Raw genomic sequence first — 17,545 nt, 5'->3', positions numbered from 1 at the left:
CCTACTTAGTTGACTTAGGCACTGCCAGGAGTCCCCTCAGGGTGCTCCATGTCAACCGCCTAAAACCCTACTATGACAGAGCTGATCTCACCCTGCTCATGGCAACAGATGAAGGACAGGAAGAAGAGAGTGACCATCTCCCTGATTTCTTCTCTCCCACTGAAGATGATGCTTTGGTGGAAGGTGTAGTTTTAGCAGACTGTCTTACTGCTGAGCAGAAAGACAACTGCATAAATCTGCTAGGTCAGTTTTCTGAACTCTTTTCAACTGTGCCAGGCACCACATCTTGGTGTGAACACACAAATGATACTGGAGACAGCTTGCCTGTCAAAAGTAAAATCTACAGGCAGCCTGACCATGTCAGAGACTGCATAAAGCAAGAAGTTCAGAAAATGCTTGAACTAGGAGTGGTTGAACATTCTGAAAGCCCATGGGCCTCTCCTGTGGTGCTTGTACCAAAGCCTCACTCAAAAGATGGAAAAGGGGAAATGAGGTTTTGTGTAGATTACAGAGGTCTCAACCAGGTAACAAAAACTGAAGCTCACCCTATACCCAGGGCAGATGAGCTCATAGATACACTGGCATCTGCCAAGTATCTAAGCACCTTTGATTTGACTGCAGGGTATTGGCAGATCAAATTATCAGAGGATGCCAAAGCAAAAACTGCATTTTCGACTATTGGAGGGCACTACCAATTCACAGCAATGCCCTTTGGTTTGAAAAATGCACCTGCCACTTTTCAGAGGTTAGTGAATACAGTACTGCAACCTTGTATCGCTTCATCCTGCCGGCTTTCTCGCCTGTTTCCTGGTGGTGCATGCTCTGGGGGTAGCCTGCCTTCTTCTTGCAACAGGAGCTCTGAAGAAATCTCCCGTGGGTCGACTGAATCTTCCCCCTGCAACCGCAGGCAACAAAAGACTACATCACCGGTCCGCTGGGTCCCCTCTCAGCACGACGAGCGTGGTCCCTGGAATTCAGCAACTCTGTCCAAGTGACTCCCACAGTCCAGTGACTCTTCAGTCCAAGTTTGGTGGAGGTAAGTCCTTGCCTCCCCACGCTAGACTGCATTGCTGGGTACCGTGTGATTTGCAGCTGCTCCGGCTCCTGTGCACTCTTCCAGGATTTCCTTTGTGCACAGCCAAGCCTGGGTCCCTGACACTCTAACCTGCAGTGCACAACCTTCTGAGTTGTCCTCCGGCCTCGTGGGACTCCCTTCTCTGACTTCGGGTGGACTCCGGTTCACTCCTCTTCTAAGTGCCTGTTTCGGTACTTCTGCGGGTGCTGCCTGCTTCTGTGAGGGCTCCCTGACTTGCTGGGCGCCCCCCTCTGTCTCCTCATCCAAGTGGCGACATCCTGGTCCCTCCTGGGCCACAGCAGCATCCAAAAACCCTAACCGTGACCCTTGCAGCTAGCAAGGCTTGTTTGCGGTCTTTCTGCGTGGGAACACCTCTGCAAGCTACTTCACGACGTGGGACATCCATCCTCCAAAGGGGAAGTTTCTAGTCCTCTTCGTTCTTGCAAAACACCAAGCTTCTTCCAACCGGTGGCAGCTTCCTTGCTCCCTCAGCTGGCATTTCCTGTGCTCCTGTCCACTTTCGACACTGTCGCGACTCTTCAATCAATCAATCAATCACATTTATAAAGCGCGCTACTCACCCATAAGGGTCTCAAGGCGCTGGGGGGGAGGGGGTCAGTGCTCGAAGAGCCAGGTCTTGAGCTGCCTTCTGAAGGGGAGGTGTTCGGGTATGGCGCAAAGGTGACTGGGCAGGGAGTTCCAGGTCTTCGCTGCCAGAAAAGAGAAGGATTTTCCTCCGGCGGTGGTTTTGCGGATGCGGGGAACGGCTGCCAAGGCCTGACCGGTGGAGCGCAGAGTGCGCGGAGGGGTGTAGAAGGAGACGCGGGAGTTGATGAGTTTGGGTCCGAGGTTGTAGAGGGCTTTGTGTGCGTGGGTGAGGAGTCTGAAGGTGATCCTCTTGTTGACCGGGAGCCAGTGGAGTTTTCTCAGGTGTCCGGAGATGTGGTGGTGGCGAGGTATGTCCAGGATGAGTCGTGCTGCGGCGTTCTGGATCCGTTGAAGTTTCCTCTGCAGCTTGGTGGTGATGCCGGCGTACAGAGTGTTCCCGTAGTCCAGGCGGCTGGTGACGAGGGCGTGGGTGACGGTCTTCCTGGTGTCGATGGGGATCCAGCGGAAGATCTTGCGGAGCATGCGGAGGGTGTTGAAGCACGCTGAGGTCACCGAGTTGACCTGTCTGGTCATCGAGAGGGAGGAGTCCAGGATGAAGCCGAGGTTGCGTGCGTGGTTGGTCGGTTGGGGAGTGCTGCCTAGGGCGGGGGGCCACCAGGAGTCGTCCCATGCGGAGGGGGTAGGGCCGAGGATGAGGACCTCCGTTTTATCTGTGTTCAGTTTCAGTCGGCTGTCTGTCATCCAGGTCGCTACTTCCTTCATGCCGTCGTGCAGTCTGGTCCTTGCTGATGTGGGGTTGTTGGTGAGGGATAAGATGAGCTGGGTGTCGTCGGCGTAGGATAGGATGTCGAGTCCGTGTTTGCGTGCGATGTTTGCCAGGGGGGTCATGTAGACGTTGAATAGGGTGGGGCTGAGGGAGGATCCTTGGGGTACGCCGCAGATGATCTCCGTGGCTGCGGATCTGAAGGGGGGGAGGCGGACTCTCTGGGTCCTTCCGGAGAGGAAGGAGATGACCCATTCCAGGGCCTTGCCTCTGATGCCGGCGCTGCAGAGGCGGTCTATCAGGGTGCGGTGGCAGACCGTGTCGAAGGCTGCAGAGAGATCCAGGAGAATGAGGGCCACGGTTTCACCCTTGTCGGTCAGGGCTCGGATGTCGTCCGTGGCTGCGATGAGGGCGGTTTCGGTGCTGTGGTTGGCCCTGAATCCGAACTGAGTGGAGTCGAGGGAGTCGGAGGTTTCCAGGGCGGCGGTGAGTTGAGCGTTGACAATTTTCTCAATCACTTTGGCGGGGAACGGTAGGAGGGAGATAGGCCGGAAGTTTTTGAGTTCGGTGGGGTCTGCTGTAGGTTTCTTTAAGAGGGCGTTGAGTTCTGCGTGTTTCCAGCTTTCAGGGAAGGTAGCAGTGGTGAGGGAGGCGTTGATGACGTCTCGGAGGTGGGGTGCGATGATGTTGTCTTCACACCGGCCGCCATTTAAGGGGTAGGTGGGGAGGCGGGGTCAGCTGGGAGGCGGGAGGTGGGCGGGCAGGGGAGCTGGAAGCGGCAAAAAAGAGCGGCAAAAAAGAGCGGCAAAAAAGAGCGGCAAAAAACGGCGGGAAAAGCGCGGTAGGAGCGGCGGGAAAAGCGGCAAGACGGCGAAAAGGGAACAAGAGCCTACTAAAATCTACTAAAAAGGAGGGGCTGAGAGGGGAGGACGGCGCACGGCACTCGGGGGCACACGCACGGGATACAAGGAGAGAAAAGGGGAATTTCAGTCACTCGGGGGCACACGCATGGGATACAAGGAGAGAAAAGGGATTTCAGTCAGCACCAGCACAAGCTCAAGCACTCGGGGTACACGGGCAAGAAGGGGGGAGCACACTCACAGGAGAGGAAGGCAGTCAGGGACTGGAGGCGCTGCGTGAGCAGGGGAGCGACCTACCCGAGGGTCAGTGGTCGCTACCTCTGCCTCGCAGCGGCCGCCATTTAAGGGGTAGGTGGGGAGGCGGGGTCAGCTGGGAGGCGGGAGATGGGCGGGCAGGGGAGCTGGAAGCGGCAAAAAAGAGCGGCAAAAAACGGCGGGAAAAGCGCGGTAGGAGCGGCGGGAAAAGCGGCAAGACGGCGAAAAGGGAACAAGAGCCTACTAAAATCTACTAAAAAGGAGGGGCTGAGAGGGGAGGACGGCGCACGGCACTCGGGGGCACACGCACGGGATACAAGGAGAGAAAAGGGGAATTTCAGTCACTCGGGGGCACACGCATGGGATACAAGGAGAGAAAAGGGATTTCAGTCAGCACCAGCACAAGCTCAAGCACTCGGGGTACACGGGCAAGAAGGGGGGAGCACACTCACAGGAGAGGAAGGCAGTCAGGGACTGGAGGCGCTGCGTGAGCAGGGGAGCGACCTACCCGAGGGTCAGTGGTCGCTACCTCTGCCTCGCAGCGGCCGCCATTTAAGGGGTAGGCGGGGTCAGCTGGAAGCGGCAAAAAACGGCGGCAAAAAACGGCGGGAAAAGCGCGGTAGGAGCGGCGGAAAAAGCGGCAAGACGGCGAAAAGGGAACAAGAGCCTACTAAAATCTACTAAAAAGGAGGGGCTGAGAGGGGAGGACGGCGCACGGCACTCGGGGGCACACGCACGGGATACAAGGAGAGAAAAGGGGAATTTCAGTCACTCGGGGGCACACGCATGGGATACAAGGAGGGAAAAGGGATTTCAGTCAGCACCAGCACAAGCTCAAGCACTCGGGTTACACGGGCAAGAAGGGGGGAGCACACTCACAGGAGAGGAAGGCAGTCAGGGACTGGAGGCGCTGCGTGAGCAGGGGAGCGACCTACCCGAGGGTCAGTGGTCGCTCTTGGACTTGGTCCCCTTGTCTTACAGGTATTCAGGTCCGGAAATCCACTGTTGTTGCATTGCTGGTGTTGGTTTTCCTTGCAGAATCCCCTTATCATGACTTCTGTGCTCTCTGGGGGTTGTAGGTGCACTTTACACCTACCTTACAGGGTCTTGGGGTGGGCTATTTTTCTAACCCTCACTGTTTTCTTACAGTCCCAGCGACCCTCTACAAGCTCACATAGGTTTGGGGTCCATTCGTGGTTCGCATTCCACTTTTGGAGTGTATGGTTTGTGTTTCCCCTATACCTATGGGCTCCTATTGCAATCTATTGGATCTTTACACTGCTTGCATAACTTCCTTTTGCTATTACTGCATATTTTTTGTATTGTGTACATATATCTTGTGTATATATGTCATCCTCATACTGAGGGTACTCACTGAGATACTTTTGGCATATTGTCATAAAAATAAAGTAACTCTATTTTTTTAGTATATATATATATGTATTGTGTTTTCTTATGATATTGTTCATATGACACCAGTGGTATAGTAGGAGCTTTGCATGTCTCCTAGTTCAGCCTAAGCTGCTCTGCTATAGCTACCTTCTATCAGCGTAAGCTGCTAGAAACACCTCTTCTACACTAATAAGGGATAACTGGACCTGGCACAAGGTGTAAGTACCTCTGGTACCCACTACAAGCCAGGCCAGCCTCCTACAACTACTGCACAACTGGAAAGGAGAGTCTGGCGATAGAGGCTTTACAATACTATCTGCTTGGGAGAACAGCTGTTTTACTGACAGATTGTTACCTTAACATGAGGGTACCAACCTGTGGATTCGGAAGTAGTTTCTAGCATTATATCCTTTTTCATTCTAAACAAAATATCAAGAAGGCTGACTTCAAATTAACTTGGACTATATCATGGATCCATCGGCAGTTTGAAGAAGGGGAGCATGAGATGGGGAGCAAGATCCCAAATGAACCTGCGACTAGGACAAGATGGGTGCCAAGGAGTCACTTCTGGGCAGAGAATGTGGCGGTCAAGATGTCAGCAAATATATGTGGCTTGAACAAGTGGAGAGGGACTCTTCTGGGTCACAAGGTAGAAGGGTGGAGGAGGAGAATCCATGGGGAACAAGTGTGTCTGCTGCGGACGATGGGAGCTGGATGAGTCGAGAAGGGGAGGCAGGTGACACAAGAGGCCACCATTCCAGCAGGAACCAGAGTCCAACGCGCCAGAACTTAGAATCCAGTCCCGCCTGTGTAGTTACTTGACTGTAACTCTCTTTCCCACTGTCTGGGAAGTCTAACCACAGCAAACGCGATCAGCCACAATGAAATACTTCCCTTTCAGGCAAAAAATACAAAAATAGAAAAAGAAAATGTTCTAATAAAGCAACATCTTCAACTATAGTAATACAGAAGTAGGGATAATCAAGGCCTCTTCGCTGAACACACGACAGTAGCAGAGCTGGACTGCAGCCACCAACAAGAGCGCTGTGAAAAGGACTAAGAAGATGAAGTGAGTCTTGCACTTGGTGAACTTTAAAGAAATGACTTTTGCCAAATCACCAGCACTTTTCCGTCTTCCAGAAAGTCTATGTACGTACGTGTCTCCACTTTACAAATATACTTGTAAATCCTACAACATGTTGTCATGACAGTAAAGTAAAAAGATTGCACAGAGGCAATCAGTGAGCAGCCCAGTGTCTTTGTGGCAGCAAAAGCATCCACACCGCAAACTGTCCTAAAAAAAGCCATAAACAACAACTAAAACGTTGCTTTGTCGACAATGAAAATACATTAAAGAACATACTGTCTCAGTTACAAGCTACAACTTTTTTTTTTTTTTAAACCTCCAGGGCATTAATTGCATTACTTGATGCCACATCATGAAAACCTAATTGGGTTCACAAACGAGCCAACGTAACAGCCCATATAAAGTGCTACGGTCCTCATGGGCAGCCTTCCAAGCCATGGCAAACCAGGAAAAACACATGAAACTCGACGGCTACAGAGGGCTGACCCAAAGCCCACTCTCTTCTCTCTCTTCGTCTTATTCAGTACTTTTTTTTTTTTTTTAAAGAATTGATGACATAAAGTAGTGAGCGTATGCGGCTTCTGCTGCTGTGTTGTACAGAATCCGCCTGCGCGAGTGAATGTTGCACACCTATGTATGTGTGTCTGCGTGAGCGAGAGAGGGAGAAGGAGCGAGAGCCCACTGGTACGATTCATGATCCTTTACATGTGTGTCTGTAAGAAACTTGCATTGGTGCTGCACCGTGTGAGAGAGAGAGAGAAAGAGACAGAGACGGCGAGCGAGAGCCCACTGGTACGATTCATGCTCCTTTACATGTGTGTCTGTAAGAAACTTGCATTGGTGCTGCACCGTGTGTGAGAGAGACAGGAAAAGAGACAGAGAGAGCGAGAGCCCACTGGTACGATTCATGATCCTTTACATGTGTGTCTGTAAGTAACTTGCATTGGTGCTGCCCCGTGTGAGAGAGAAAGAGAAAGAGACAGAGAGAGCGAGAGCCCACTGGTACGATTCATGATCCTTTACATGTGTGTCTGTAAGTAACTTGCATTGGTGCTGCACCGTGTGTGAGAGAGACAGGAAAAGAGACAGAGAGAGCGAGAGCCCACTGGTACGATTCATGATCCTTTACATGTGTGTCTGTAAGTAACTTGCATTGGTGCTGCACCGTGTGAGAGAGAGAGAGAAAGAGACAGAGACGGCGAGCGAGAGCCCACTGGTACGATTCATGATCCTTTACATGTGTGTCTGTAAGAAACCTGCATTGGTGCTGCACCATGTGAGAGAGAGACAGGAAAAGAGACAGAGAGAGCGAGAGCCCACTGGTACGATTCATGATCCTTTACATGTGTGTCTGTAAGTAACTTGCATTGGTGCTGCACCGTGTGAGAGAGAGACAGGAAAAGAGACAGAGAGAGCGAGAGCCCACTGGTACGATTCATGATCCTTTACATGTGTGTCTGTAAGTAACTTGCATTGGTGCTGCACCGTGTGAGAGAGAGACAGGAAAAGAGACAGAGAGAGCGAGAGCCCACTGGTACGATTCATGATCCTTTACATGTGTGTCTGTAAGAAACCTGCATTGGTGCTGCACCGTGTGTGAGAGAGACAGGAAAAGAGACAGAGAGAGCGAGAGCCCACTGGTACGATTCATGATCCTTTACATGTGTGTCTGTAAGTAACTTGCATTGGTGCTGCACCGTGTGAGAGAGAGAGAGAAAGAGACAGAGACGGCGAGCGAGAGCCCACTGGTACGATTCATGATCCTTTACATGTGTGTCTGTAAGTAACTTGCATTGGTGCTGCACCGTGTGTGAGAGAGACAGGAAAAGAGACAGAGAGAGCGAGAGCCCACTGGTACGATTCATGATCCTTTACATGTGTGTCTGTAAGTAACTTGCATTGGTGCTGCACCGTGTGAGAGAGAAAGAGAAAGAGACGGCGAGCGAGAGCCCACTGGTACGATTCATGATCCTTTACATGTGTGTCTGTAAGGAACCTGCATTGGTGCTGCACCGTGTGTGAGAGAGACAGGAAAAGAGACAGAGAGAGCGAGAGCCCACTGGTACGATTCATGATCCTTTACATGTGTGTCTGTAAGAAACTTGCATTGGTGCTGCACCGTGTGTGAGAGAGACAGGAAAAGAGACAGAGAGAGCGAGAGCCCACTGGTACGATTCATGATCCTTTACATGTGTGTCTGTAAGTAACTTGCATTGGTGCTGCACCGTGTGTGAGAGAGACAGGAAAAGAGACAGAGAGAGCGAGAGCCCACTGGTACGATTCATGATCCTTTACATGTGTGTCTGTAAGTAACTTGCATTGGTGCTGCACCGTGTGTGAGAGAGACAGGAAAAGAGACAGAGAAAGCGAGAGCCCACTGGTACGATTCATGATCCTTTACATGTGTGTCTGTAAGAAACTTGCATTGGTGCTGCACCGTGTGTGAGAAAGAGACAGAGACGGCGAGCGAGAGCCCACTGGTACGATTCATGATCCTTTACATGTGTGTCTGTAAGAAACTTGCATTGGTGCTGCACCGTGTGAGAGAGAAAGAGAAAGAGACGGCGAGCGAGAGCCCACTGGTACGATTCATGATCCTTTACATGTGTGTCTGTAAGTAACTTGCATTGGTGCTGCACCGTGTGAGAGAGACAGGAAAAGAGACAGAGAGAGCGAGAGCCCACTGGTACGATTCATGATCCTTTACATGTGTGTCTGTAAGTAACTTGCATTGGTGCTGCACCGTGTGTGAGAGAGACAGGAAAAGAGACAGAGAGAGCGAGAGCCCACTGGTACGATTCATGATCCTTTACATGTGTGTCTGTAAGAAACTTGCATTGGTGCTGCACCGTGTGTGAGAAAGAGACAGAGACGGCGAGCGAGAGCCCACTGGTACGATTCATGATCCTTTACATGTGTGTCTGTAAGAAACTTGCATTGGTGCTGCACCGTGTGAGAGAGAAAGAGAAAGAGACGGCGAGCGAGAGCCCACTGGTACGATTCATGCTCCTTTACATGTGTGTCTGTAAGTAACTTGCATTGGTGCTGCACCGTGTGTGAGAGAGACAGGAAAAGAGACAGAGAGAGCGAGAGCCCACTGGTACGATTCATGATCCTTTACATGTGTGTCTGTAAGTAACTTGCATTGGTGCTGCACCGTGTGTGAGAGAGACAGGAAAAGAGACAGAGAGAGCGAGAGCCCACTGGTACGATTCATGATCCTTTACATGTGTGTCTGTAAGTAACTTGCATTGGTGCTGCACCGTGTGTGAGAGAGACAGGAAAAGAGACAGAGAGAGCGAGAGCCCACTGGTACGATTCATGATCCTTTACATGTGTGTCTGTAAGTAACTTGCATTGGTGCTGCACCGTGTGTGAAAGAGACAGAGAGAGCGAGAGCCCACTGGTACGATTCATGATCCTTTACATGTGTGTCTGTAAGAAACTTGCATTGGTGCTGCACCGTGTGTGAGAAAGAGACAGAGACGGCGAGCGAGAGCCCACTGGTACGATTCATGATCCTTTACATGTGTGTCTGTAAGAAACTTGCATTGGTGCTGCACCGTGTGAGAGAGAAAGAGAAAGAGACGGCGAGCGAGAGCCCACTGGTACGATTCATGATCCTTTACATGTGTGTCTGTAAGTAACTTGCATTGGTGCTGCACCGTGTGAGAGAGACAGGAAAAGAGACAGAGAGAGCGAGAGCCCACTGGTACGATTCATGATCCTTTACATGTGTGTCTGTAAGTAACTTGCATTGGTGCTGCACCGTGTGAGAGAGACAGGAAAAGAGACAGAGAGAGCGAGAGCCCACTGGTACGATTCATGATCCTTTACATGTGTGTCTGTAAGTAACTTGCATTGGTGCTGCACCGTGTGTGAGAGAGACAGGAAAAGAGACAGAGAGAGCGAGAGCCCACTGGTACGATTCATGATCCTTTACATGTGTGTCTGTAAGTAACTTGCATTGGTGCTGCACCGTGTGAGAGAGACAGGAAAAGAGACAGAGAGAGCGAGAGCCCACTGGTACGATTCATGATCCTTTACATGTGTGTCTGTAAGTAACTTGCATTGGTGCTGCACCGTGTGTGAGAGAGACAGGAAAAGAGACAGAGAGAGCGAGAGCCCACTGGGACGATTCATGATCCTTTACATGTGTGGCTGTAAGAAACTTGCATTGGTGCTGCACCGTGTGAGAGAGAGACAGGAAAAGAGACAGAGACGGCGAGCGAGAGCCCACTGGTACGATTCATGATCCTTTACATGTGTGTCTGTAAGTAACTTGCATTGGTGCTGCACCGTGTGAGAGAGAGACAGGAAAAGAGACAGAGAAAGCGAGAGCCCACTGGTACGATTCATGATCCTTTACATGTGTGTCTGTAAGTAACTTGCATTGGTGCTGCACCGTGTGAGAGAGAGACAGGAAAAGAGACAGAGAGAGCGAGAGCCCACTGGTACGATTCATGATCCTTTACATGTGTGTCTGTAAGAAACCTGCATTGGTGCTGCACCGTGTGTGAGAGAGACAGGAAAAGAGACAGAGAGAGCGAGAGCCCACTGGTACGATTCATGATCCTTTACATGTGTGTCTGTAAGTAACTTGCATTGGTGCTGCACCGTGTGAGAGAGAGAGAGAAAGAGACAGAGACGGCGAGCGAGAGCCCACTGGTACGATTCATGATCCTTTACATGTGTGTCTGTAAGTAACTTGCATTGGTGCTGCACCGTGTGTGAGAGAGACAGGAAAAGAGACAGAGAGAGCGAGAGCCCACTGGTACGATTCATGATCCTTTACATGTGTGTCTGTAAGTAACTTGCATTGGTGCTGCACCGTGTGAGAGAGAAAGAGAAAGAGACGGCGAGCGAGAGCCCACTGGTACGATTCATGATCCTTTACATGTGTGTCTGTAAGGAACCTGCATTGGTGCTGCACCGTGTGTGAGAGAGACAGGAAAAGAGACAGAGAGAGCGAGAGCCCACTGGTACGATTCATGATCCTTTACATGTGTGTCTGTAAGAAACTTGCATTGGTGCTGCACCGTGTGTGAGAGAGACAGGAAAAGAGACAGAGAGAGCGAGAGCCCACTGGTACGATTCATGATCCTTTACATGTGTGTCTGTAAGTAACTTGCATTGGTGCTGCACCGTGTGTGAGAGAGACAGGAAAAGAGACAGAGAGAGCGAGAGCCCACTGGTACGATTCATGATCCTTTACATGTGTGTCTGTAAGTAACTTGCATTGGTGCTGCACCGTGTGTGAGAGAGACAGGAAAAGAGACAGAGAGAGCGAGAGCCCACTGGTACGATTCATGATCCTTTACATGTGTGTCTGTAAGAAACTTGCATTGGTGCTGCACCGTGTGTGAGAAAGAGACAGAGACGGCGAGCGAGAGCCCACTGGTACGATTCATGATCCTTTACATGTGTGTCTGTAAGAAACTTGCATTGGTGCTGCACCGTGTGAGAGAGAAAGAGAAAGAGACGGCGAGCGAGAGCCCACTGGTACGATTCATGATCCTTTACATGTGTCTGTAAGTAACTTGCATTGGTGCTGCACCGTGTGAGAGAGACAGGAAAAGAGACAGAGAGAGCGAGAGCCCACTGGTACGATTCATGATCCTTTACATGTGTGTCTGTAAGTAACTTGCATTGGTGCTGCACCGTGTGTGAGAGAGACAGGAAAAGAGACAGAGAGAGCGAGAGCCCACTGGTACGATTCATGATCCTTTACATGTGTGTCTGTAAGAAACTTGCATTGGTGCTGCACCGTGTGTGAGAAAGAGACAGAGACGGCGAGCGAGAGCCCACTGGTACGATTCATGATCCTTTACATGTGTGTCTGTAAGAAACTTGCATTGGTGCTGCACCGTGTGAGAGAGAAAGAGAAAGAGACGGCGAGCGAGAGCCCACTGGTACGATTCATGCTCCTTTACATGTGTGTCTGTAAGTAACTTGCATTGGTGCTGCACCGTGTGTGAGAGAGACAGGAAAAGAGACAGAGAGAGCGAGAGCCCACTGGTACGATTCATGATCCTTTACATGTGTGTCTGTAAGTAACTTGCATTGGTGCTGCACCGTGTGTGAGAGAGACAGGAAAAGAGACAGAGAGAGCGAGAGCCCACTGGTACGATTCATGATCCTTTACATGTGTGTCTGTAAGTAACTTGCATTGGTGCTGCACCGTGTGTGAGAGAGACAGGAAAAGAGACAGAGAGAGCGAGAGCCCACTGGTACGATTCATGATCCTTTACATGTGTGTCTGTAAGTAACTTGCATTGGTGCTGCACCGTGTGTGAGAGAGACAGGAAAAGAGACAGAGAGAGCGAGAGCCCACTGGTACGATTCATGATCCTTTACATGTGTGTCTGTAAGAAACTTGCATTGGTGCTGCACCGTGTGTGAGAAAGAGACAGAGACGGCGAGCGAGAGCCCACTGGTACGATTCATGATCCTTTACATGTGTGTCTGTAAGAAACTTGCATTGGTGCTGCACCGTGTGAGAGAGAAAGAGAAAGAGACGGCGAGCGAGAGCCCACTGGTACGATTCATGATCCTTTACATGTGTGTCTGTAAGTAACTTGCATTGGTGCTGCACCGTGTGAGAGAGACAGGAAAAGAGACAGAGAGAGCGAGAGCCCACTGGTACGATTCATGATCCTTTACATGTGTGTCTGTAAGTAACTTGCATTGGTGCTGCACCGTGTGAGAGAGACAGGAAAAGAGACAGAGAGAGCGAGAGCCCACTGGTACGATTCATGATCCTTTACATGTGTGTCTGTAAGTAACTTGCATTGGTGCTGCACCGTGTGTGAGAGAGACAGGAAAAGAGACAGAGAGAGCGAGAGCCCACTGGTACGATTCATGATCCTTTACATGTGTGTCTGTAAGTAACTTGCATTGGTGCTGCACCGTGTGAGAGAGACAGGAAAAGAGACAGAGAGAGCGAGAGCCCACTGGTACGATTCATGATCCTTTACATGTGTGTCTGTAAGTAACTTGCATTGGTGCTGCACCGTGTGTGAGAGAGACAGGAAAAGAGACAGAGAGAGCGAGAGCCCACTGGGACGATTCATGATCCTTTACATGTGTGGCTGTAAGAAACTTGCATTGGTGCTGCACCGTGTGAGAGAGAGACAGGAAAAGAGACAGAGACGGCGAGCGAGAGCCCACTGGTACGATTCATGATCCTTTACATGTGTGTCTGTAAGTAACTTGCATTGGTGCTGCACCGTGTGAGAGAGAGACAGGAAAAGAGACAGAGAAAGCGAGAGCCCACTGGTACGATTCATGATCCTTTACATGTGTGTCTGTAAGTAACTTGCATTGGTGCTGCACCGTGTGAGAGAGAGACAGGAAAAGAGACAGAGAGAGCGAGAGCCCACTGGTACGATTCATGATCCTTTACATGTGTGTCTGTAAGAAACCTGCATTGGTGCTGCACCGTGTGTGAGAGAGACAGGAAAAGAGACAGAGAGAGCGAGAGCCCACTGGTACGATTCATGATCCTTTACATGTGTGTCTGTAAGTAACTTGCATTGGTGCTGCACCGTGTGAGAGAGAGAGAGAAAGAGACAGAGACGGCGAGCGAGAGCCCACTGGTACGATTCATGATCCTTTACATGTGTGTCTGTAAGTAACTTGCATTGGTGCTGCACCGTGTGTGAGAGAGACAGGAAAAGAGACAGAGAGAGCGAGAGCCCACTGGTACGATTCATGATCCTTTACATGTGTGTCTGTAAGTAACTTGCATTGGTGCTGCACCGTGTGAGAGAGAAAGAGAAAGAGACGGCGAGCGAGAGCCCACTGGTACGATTCATGATCCTTTACATGTGTGTCTGTAAGGAACCTGCATTGGTGCTGCACCGTGTGTGAGAGAGACAGGAAAAGAGACAGAGAGAGCGAGAGCCCACTGGTACGATTCATGATCCTTTACATGTGTGTCTGTAAGAAACTTGCATTGGTGCTGCACCGTGTGTGAGAGAGACAGGAAAAGAGACAGAGAGAGCGAGAGCCCACTGGTACGATTCATGATCCTTTACATGTGTGTCTGTAAGTAACTTGCATTGGTGCTGCACCGTGTGTGAGAGAGACAGGAAAAGAGACAGAGAGAGCGAGAGCCCACTGGTACGATTCATGATCCTTTACATGTGTGTCTGTAAGTAACTTGCATTGGTGCTGCACCGTGTGTGAGAGAGACAGGAAAAGAGACAGAGAGAGCGAGAGCCCACTGGTACGATTCATGATCCTTTACATGTGTGTCTGTAAGAAACTTGCATTGGTGCTGCACCGTGTGTGAGAAAGAGACAGAGACGGCGAGCGAGAGCCCACTGGTACGATTCATGATCCTTTACATGTGTGTCTGTAAGAAACTTGCATTGGTGCTGCACCGTGTGAGAGAGAAAGAGAAAGAGACGGCGAGCGAGAGCCCACTGGTACGATTCATGATCCTTTACATGTGTCTGTAAGTAACTTGCATTGGTGCTGCACCGTGTGAGAGAGACAGGAAAAGAGACAGAGAGAGCGAGAGCCCACTGGTACGATTCATGATCCTTTACATGTGTGTCTGTAAGTAACTTGCATTGGTGCTGCACCGTGTGTGAGAGAGACAGGAAAAGAGACAGAGAGAGCGAGAGCCCACTGGTACGATTCATGATCCTTTACATGTGTGTCTGTAAGAAACTTGCATTGGTGCTGCACCGTGTGTGAGAAAGAGACAGAGACGGCGAGCGAGAGCCCACTGGTACGATTCATGATCCTTTACATGTGTGTCTGTAAGAAACTTGCATTGGTGCTGCACCGTGTGAGAGAGAAAGAGAAAGAGACGGCGAGCGAGAGCCCACTGGTACGATTCATGCTCCTTTACATGTGTGTCTGTAAGTAACTTGCATTGGTGCTGCACCGTGTGTGAGAGAGACAGGAAAAGAGACAGAGAGAGCGAGAGCCCACTGGTACGATTCATGATCCTTTACATGTGTGTCTGTAAGTAACTTGCATTGGTGCTGCACCGTGTGTGAGAGAGACAGGAAAAGAGACAGAGAGAGCGAGAGCCCACTGGTACGATTCATGATCCTTTACATGTGTGTCTGTAAGTAACTTGCATTGGTGCTGCACCGTGTGTGAGAGAGACAGGAAAAGAGACAGAGAGAGCGAGAGCCCACTGGTACGATTCATGATCCTTTACATGTGTGTCTGTAAGTAACTTGCATTGGTGCTGCACCGTGTGTGAGAGAGACAGGAAAAGAGACAGAGAGAGCGAGAGCCCACTGGTACGATTCATGATCCTTTACATGTGTGTCTGTAAGAAACTTGCATTGGTGCTGCACCGTGTGTGAGAAAGAGACAGAGACGGCGAGCGAGAGCCCACTGGTACGATTCATGATCCTTTACATGTGTGTCTGTAAGAAACTTGCATTGGTGCTGCACCGTGTGAGAGAGAAAGAGAAAGAGACGGCGAGCGAGAGCCCACTGGTACGATTCATGATCCTTTACATGTGTGTCTGTAAGTAACTTGCATTGGTGCTGCACCGTGTGAGAGAGACAGGAAAAGAGACAGAGAGAGCGAGAGCCCACTGGTACGATTCATGATCCTTTACATGTGTGTCTGTAAGTAACTTGCATTGGTGCTGCACCGTGTGTGAGAGAGACAGGAAAAGAGACAGAGAGAGCGAGAGCCCACTGGTACGATTCATGATCCTTTACATGTGTGTCTGTAAGAAACTTGCATTGGTGCTGCACCGTGTGTGAGAGAGACAGGAAAAGAGACAGAGAGAGCGAGAGCCCACTGGTACGATTCATGATCCTTTACATGTGTGTCTGTAAGAAACTTGCATTGGTGCTGCACCGTGTGTGAGAAAGAGACAGAGACGGCGAGCGAGAGCCCACTGGTACGATTCATGATCCTTTACATGTGTGTCTGTAAGAAACTTGCATTGGTGCTGCACCGTGTGAGAGAGAAAGAGAAAGAGACGGCGAGCGAGAGCCCACTGGTACGATTCATGATCCTTTACATGTGTGTCTGTAAGAAACTTGCATTGGTGCTGCACCGTGTGTGAGAAAGAGACAGAGACGGCGAGCGAGAGCCCACTGGTACGATTCATGATCCTTTACATGTGTGTCTGTAAGTAACTTGCATTGGTGCTGCACCGTGTGAGAGAGACAGGAAAAGAGACAGAGAGAGCGAGAGCCCACTGGTACGATTCATGATCCTTTACATGTGTGTCTGTAAGTAACTTGCATTGGTGCTGCACCGTGTGTGAGAGAGACAGGAAAAGAGACAGAGAGAGCGAGAGCCCACTGGTACGATTCATGATCCTTTACATGTGTGTCTGTAAGAAACTTGCATTGGTGCTGCACCGTGTGTGAGAGAGACAGGAAAAGAGACAGAGAGAGCGAGAGCCCACTGGGACGATTCATGATCCTTTACATGTGTGTCTGTAAGAAACTTGCATTGGTGCTGCACCGTGTGTGAGAGAGACAGGAAAAGAGACAGAGACGGCGAGCGAGAGCCCACTGGTACGATTCATGATCCTTTACATGTGTGTCTGTAAGTAACTTGCATTGGTGCTGCACCGTGTGAGAGAGAGACAGGAAAAGAGACAGAGACGGCGAGCGAGAGCCCACTGGTACGATTCATGATCCTTTACATGTGTGTCTGTAAGAAACTTGCATTGGTGCTGCACCGTGTGAGAGAGAGACAGGAAAAGAGACAGAGAGAGCGAGAGCCCACTGGTACGATTCATGCTCCTTTACATGTGTGTCTGTAAGTAACTTGCATTGGTGCTGCACCGTGTGAGAGAGAGAGAGAAAGAGACAGAGACGGCGAGCGAGAGCCCACTGGTACGATTCATGATCCTTTACATGTGTGTCTGTAAGAAACTTGCATTGGTGCTGCACCGTGTGAGAGAGAGACAGGAAAAGAGACAGAGAGAGCGAGAGCCCACTGGTACGATTCATGATCCTTTACATGTGTGTCTGTAAGTAACTTGCATTGGTGCTGCACCGTGTGAGAGAGACAGGAAAAGAGACAGAGAGAGCGAGAGCCCACTGGTACGATTCATGATCCTTTACATGTGTGTCTGTAAGAAACTTGCATTGGTGCTGCACCGTGTGTGAGAAAGAGACAGAGACGGCGAGCGAGAGCCCACTGGTACGATTCATGATCCTTTACATGTGTGTCTGTAAGAAACTTGCATTGGTGCTGCACCGTGTGAGAGAGAAAGAGAAAGAGACGGCGAGCGAGAGCCCACTGGTACGATTCATGATCCTTTACATGTGTGTCTGTAAGTAACTTGCATTGGTGCTGCACCGTGTGTGAGAGAGACAGGAAAAGAGACAGAGAGAGCGAGAGCCCACTGGTACGATTCATGATCCTTTACACGTGTCTGTAAGAAACTGTATTGCTGCTGCATGTGCTGTACCTTCTCTGCGAGAGAGAGAGAGAGAGAGAGAGAGAATGAGCATTACAATTCATGAGCCTTTGCACGAATGTCTGTAAAAAGCTTGCA

General features: G+C 50.2%; 1 protein-coding gene across 1 annotated transcript in view; it reads right to left on the bottom strand.

Moving 5' to 3' along the window:
- The window catches only part of GBA2 (glucosylceramidase beta 2), a 167,649-nt gene that overhangs the window by 145,601 nt on the left and 4,503 nt on the right, over positions 1-17,545 (bottom strand). The window lies entirely within an intron of this gene.

This window comes from Pleurodeles waltl, chromosome 1_2, assembly GCF_031143425.1.
Source record: "Pleurodeles waltl isolate 20211129_DDA chromosome 1_2, aPleWal1.hap1.20221129, whole genome shotgun sequence".
Lineage (NCBI taxonomy): Eukaryota > Metazoa > Chordata > Amphibia > Caudata > Salamandridae > Pleurodeles > Pleurodeles waltl.
This window is presented reverse-complemented; position numbering and strand designations above follow the sequence as displayed.